The sequence below is a fragment of the Lepidochelys kempii genome, chromosome 8, assembly GCF_965140285.1.
Source record: "Lepidochelys kempii isolate rLepKem1 chromosome 8, rLepKem1.hap1, whole genome shotgun sequence".
Classification (NCBI taxonomy): domain Eukaryota; kingdom Metazoa; phylum Chordata; order Testudines; family Cheloniidae; genus Lepidochelys; species Lepidochelys kempii.
In genome coordinates this window covers 618,762-624,761 of record NC_136387.1, presented here as the reverse complement: position 1 = coordinate 624,761, position 6,000 = coordinate 618,762, and positions in this window count along the sequence as shown.

The window sequence follows — 6,000 nt, the reverse complement described above, 5'->3', positions numbered from 1 at the left end:
GCGCCTGGTGACAGACTCCGCCCGCCTCCACCCCAGCCAATAACAGCCCGCCCTTGCGTGCCCCGCCCCTCGCGGCGGCGGCCTGGCCGCGCGGTCCCACGTGCCGCGCCTGCGGGAAGAAGGGAGGCGCGTGACCGTCCCGCGCCTCAGAGACACGCGCCTGCTGGAGCCACGTCCGTGCGCGTGCCCCGGGTCTCCCGGCCCGGCCCGGCCCGGCCCGGGTTCTGGCTGCAAGCCCGCAGCTGCAGCCCGGGCTACCAGCGCCCCGCCGCAACCGTGCCACGCACCCGGCGGGGGAGGCGCCAGGCCCGGGTGGGGGGTGGCAGGGAGCGGCCCCAGGCCCAGGGCGAATCGGGACCAGATTCCCTAACCTCTGGACACCAGCCAGGCTTTTCACCGGAACGGAATTCAGGCGTCAAGCCTGGACTCCAGCTCCTCACCCCAGCCCAGTCTCTCTGGCTCCTCAGCACCTGCAGGGAGGGCGGACTAAGGCAGGGAACAAGCCCTGAAGCACTGCAAAGCCTCTCTCCCTGGGAGGTCTCGTGGCAGTAGCTGGCTGGGATGGGACCTCTGGGCTGAGTCTGGGGCACGTGCGAGTTCCAGACACTTCCCCCTGCAGCAGTTAAGGAGTTCTTTCTGGGGACAACTGTGTGAGACTACCACAACTTCACACACACAAGATTTATTAAAAGCAGAGAAAATGGAAATAAAAGCAGAGGCTTTACCCTGTTTACAAGCGGACTTAGATTCCAAGCCAAAAATGCAGTTAAAAGCAAGCACACATATCGGTGCTGGAAGGGTAAAAACATTTACAGAGCTGTTGTAATGATCCCCAAACCAAACATTACAAACCCAGGAAATTCAAGTTTAGATTACACTTAAATCCAAATGTGTTAAGGGATGGAAAAGCACCATTAAACAACCTTAACTCTGCCCTGTGGTGACATCATGCAGTAGCCATGTGATTATGATTAAGGCACTTCAGTGTGTGTGACCTCAGGTTAAAGAGATTTTTAAAGGCCTTGTAGTTTTTTCCCCTCATGTCCTCATTACAGGGATTACATTGTAGAAACAAAGAGCCATAACAGCCACCTTTCAAAGGCTTAAATGACCTTACTCAGAGCCTGCATTTCACGAACAGTCTGCATAGCTCTGCCTCTGCCAATTTTGGTATTGTCCTTTCAACTATGCAGACTGACAGAGTCTTCCAATACACCCTTCCTCATTCTCCACTGTGCTAAACAATGAATCAGGGACAGAGGTACAGATGCCCATCACAGGAACTCTTAAAGGGACCAAGGGCTATACAGCTCATTTCTTTGGGGACACCATCTTTCTTTACTGGCCTGGGAAAGGTCCCCAACCCTTGGGAACATCACCACCACCCCAGCCAGGGAAGGAGGCATCCAGCTCAGGGAGTGTGTGCTCGGCCCCACCCCAAGCCAAGGAAGGGGATGTCCTTTCCAGGGCAGAGGAGGCCCCAGGAATCTAGAAATTGCATTTAGTTTTTTTAATCCATCTTCCTGGGCTGTGAGAAATGGTTGCTAGTGCAGGGCAGGGGAACAGGGTCTGGAAGAGTGCTGTGGGAGGGTACTACCCCCCAAAACTGGCCCCTCATCTGACCGTCTTCCTACATCCTCCCAAAGCCCAGCCTCTCCTCTGAGCACAGGAGGGCCTCACCCAGCAGCTGAAGCTGCTCCAGGACATCTCGCTGCATCTCCACAGCCATGCGGTGCACGTGATGGTCAGAGCTGTTATACATCACTGCATTCTGGAACATCAGCATGAGGTCCCGCTGGAATTGGGCTGTGGTCCAGATCTGGCCCTTGGACAGGCGCCTCTTTATGTTGGTTAAATCCATGGGTCTGGAAGGAGGCATGAAACTCAACTGTACATACCTAAGGACTCCCCTAACCTTGCCTGGATGGGGGTGGGCACCCTCTCCCTGAGATGGAGGTCTCATTTTTGTTTCCCTGCAGCCCCAAACACTGGAATGCTTAGGCCCAGTTCTCAAGAGGAAAATGGCAAGAGCTTAAGAAAGCTGGAAAGAAACTGCGGATTTGGGTGATCTATATCACACAGCTAATTAACTTGCCAAGCCACTAGCAATTATTTCTGAAAAGCCAAATGTGACACTGAGCAGAAAAGGAAAGAGGCGTGATCCTGGTAATTAGCACCTGTCAAATCAACCCCAATTCTCTTGTGATTGAAAATGGCACATGTTAAGAAAAATATCTATAAAGAACGAGAATCTAATGGTCCCAAGGGAAAAAGCAGTGGTGGTGAGGGGGTGTGTTATAAGGACTAAATCTTATTTACTTTCTTTTGAAATCATTACAGAATTGATGGGTGAAGCAGGAGGTGGAAGAGGATGACCATGATTAGAAACACGGGCCAGAAATAGAATGAGCATCGTCTTTAAAAAATGTACTTAATCCATCTGGGGGAAAAAGGATCTGAAACTCAGCTCCTCACTTTGCAAGGTTTCAGAGTAACAGCTGTGTTAGTCTGTATTCGCAAAAAGAAAAGGAGTACTTGTGGCACCTCAGAGACTAACCAATTTATTTGAGCATAAGCTTTCGTGAGCTACAGCTCATGAAAGCTTATGCTCAGATAAATTGGTTAGTCTCTAAGATGCCACAAGTCCTCCTTTTCCTTTTTCACTTTGCAAGGGGAACCTTGCAAAACGGGAGTGATTGGGAGACTAAGGAGAGGAGAACTGCAAATGAGACAAGTTTACAACACAATATGATGATACAACAACATCAGTGCAATTCCAGGGCAGCCTGTACCTGGCCCTCCCCATGCAGCCCTGGAGCCTGCCCTTGGAGTAGTGCTGTCAAGAGCTCGGCACACATTACTAGAACTCCAGACAAACTGGAGGGAGCACAGAGAAGCGCAACCATATGCTGACGCAGTGAGGGGGTGAGAGAGAGTAAAACAAGTCTTGGACAAAAGGCTAGATTCACAAAGGGACTTTGGGTGCCTAAGTCCAACACCTAGGCACCACTGAATGTCACAGCAAAAAAGGTCACTCACTCTGTGCAGTGATTGTTGTTCTTTGAGATATGTCCCCCTATGTGTGTGCCTCTTCAGCTATGCAGGAGTCTTGCAAACCCTTGACCAGAGCTTTTCCATTAGCAGTGTATGGTCGGCCCACACATGCACTCTGTACAACCTTGTGCTGTACACTGAGGGACTATACGGCTGCACGGGCAAACTGCCCCAGTTCCTTCTCTATCTGACTGCCCAAGAAAGAGGGGAAGGAGGGTGGGTAGTGGGGCACCCACAGGGGGACACATCTCACAGAACTACCATTACTGCACAGGCATACTCCCCTTCTCTGAGTAGTGTCCCCACGGGTGCCCCACTTCAGGTGCTTCCTGAGCAGCACCCCACAGGGAAGATGGCGCTTCAGAACGGAGTCCAAGGCTGAAGCAGTACAGGAGGACCAAGTGCCACATCAGCTCTGATGCTGTGGACCAAGTGTTTAGACCAAGTATACACTGAAGCCCAGTAGCAGCTGGGCATATCTCAGAGTGTTTTTGAGCCAAGTGGTGGAAGTTGCCTGTGATTGGCCAGAGGGTGCTTTTATCCTTTGGGGTAGGAGGCAGACCACCATCTGCATTGTAGCAAGCGACCACACACCCAAAGCGCCATCTCAAAATCTCTGCGTAAAGATTGTGAACCACTTGGTCTTTCTGTGCTGGAGTCAGTCTAGGTGATTTCCAAAATAGCTTGGTCCTATCTAGATAAAAGGCCAGTGCCCATCTAACATCTAAAGTATGAATAGATGTTTCATGCTGAGATTTATATCGTTTGGGGAAAACACTGGTAGACGAATACCTTGGTTAAGATGAAAATCCACCAATACTTTAGGTAAGAATTTAGGGTGCAACCATAAAGGGACCCAGATTTGAATATCCTGTGAAGAATTTGAGAGTCCAGCTCCCATTTGTAGTCCTGGGAGAAATGCCTGCTGATCATATTGTCTGTGACATTCTGGATTCCAGGAAGGTAAATGACTGAGATATGAAGAAGTTACTCACCTTGTGCAGCAGCGATGGTTCTTTGAAATGTGTGTCCCTATGTGAGTAACTTCCTCTTCTTCGTCAAGTAGTGTCCCTGTGGATGCTCCACTGAGGTGATTCCTGAGCAGTATCCCGCACTGGAGGCTGGGGCTTCAGAGTTGAGTCTACTATAGCTAATAGCATCATGGCACCAAATCTGGCATCTGACTGCAGCAGAGTCCCTCAGGATGGCATAGTGTTCTGCAAAGGAATGTGCAGATGCCCAGGTAGCTGCTCTGCATATTTTGGATATAGGGATACCCTTGGAGAAGGCGACAGACGAGGAAACCGATGTTGTAGCGTGTGTGTGGACTGTGGATGGAGGTGCTAAATTACGAATCTGATAAGAGTTTGATCCAGTTTGAGACCCATTTGGAGAGTCTTTGAGCTGAAATTGCTGTGCCTTTAGACCTGTCCATGATAGAGAGGAAGAGTCTCGGAGATTTTATAAAGTTTTTGTCCTGTCCAAATAGAAGTCCAAGGGTCTCTTTATGTTAAGTGTATGGAGGATGGCTTCCCTATTATCCTGATGAGATTTGGGATAAAAGGTCAGAAGGTGAATGAGCTGGTCTATGTGAAATGCTCAAGTCGTTTTGGGGGTGAACTTCAGATGTGGTCTGAGGGTGACTTTGCCATGGAAGAACACTGTGAAGGGTGGATGCGCCATCAGAGCCACTATCTCCCCAATCCTTCTTGCTGAGGTGATGGCGATCAGGAACACCGTCTTCATGAAAAGGTGAGTCAGAGAACAAGTGTCCTTGGGTTCAAAGGGCGGTATAGTCCTTTTAAAAGTAGACTGAGATCCCATTGTGGGGTAGGAAGCCTGGGTTGGGGAAAGAGGTTCGCTAGGCCTTTGAGAAACCTCTTTGTTGTCAGGCGGGAGAAAATTGAGTCCCTTCTATTTGCTGGTGGAAGGTTGCTACTGCTGTTAAGTGTACTTATAGCGAGCTAATGAGTCCCAATATCTTGAGATTCAGCAAGTAATCTAAGATTACAGGTAGAGTGGCCGTATCCAGAGTGACTCCTATGGGCTGGCACCAAATTCGAAATCTGGTCCACTTTTGTAGGTAAGGTTGCTGGGTAGTCATTTTCCTGCTGTGTAATAACACTTCCTGTACCTCTTCAGAGCAGTGTGATTCTATGTGCTGGAATCATGAAGGAACCAGTCTTTGTGGTTGAAGGGGCACCTCCATTAGGAGAAGCTTAAGTCTCAGTTCTCTAGCCTTTCTGCACCTCAGCTTCAGTTGTTGACATAAGCCACACTTATGTGGTTCTCTCCCAGACAGCAGAGCAGGGATGCAGACACATCTACAGTGCAGCACCCACAGGGACACTTCTTGAAGAAGAATCTGATGGGCTATACACCAGTTCCACAACTTTATAGCTTTGACACACAGGGAAAGGGATCTTGCACCTCCCCATTTGTTGATACAGAATATGCAACCCACACTTTCTGTCATGATCCTGATTGATTTGCCCCAATGAAGCATCAGAACTGAAAGCAGGCATTCCTGACTGCCCTGAGTTCCAACAGGTTGATATGAAGACCTGTTTACTTAGATCACCATCTGCCCTGAGTTGTAAGGGTACTGATGTCTGCTTCCCACCCTCACAGTGACGTGTCCATCGTCACAGTTATCAATGGAGTGGAGAGGATGAAAGGGATGGCCACTCAGGCACTGAGTTGATTTTTTCCACCAGTGTAGGGAGTCCTTTACCTGGAGGGGAACTGTGACCTGTTTGTCCAAAGCTATCTCTGGTTGAGGAATAGAACCTTCTGAACCAGCCCTGAAAGCAGTGGTGGTGTAATCTTCCATGTTTAGTTAAAAGATGCAAGCTGCCATATGATTTCGAAGTTGTAAATAGTTCCTTATAGTAGTTTGGAGTCTTCCTTGAATTATCACAGATTTGCCTAGGTTATGAATCCATT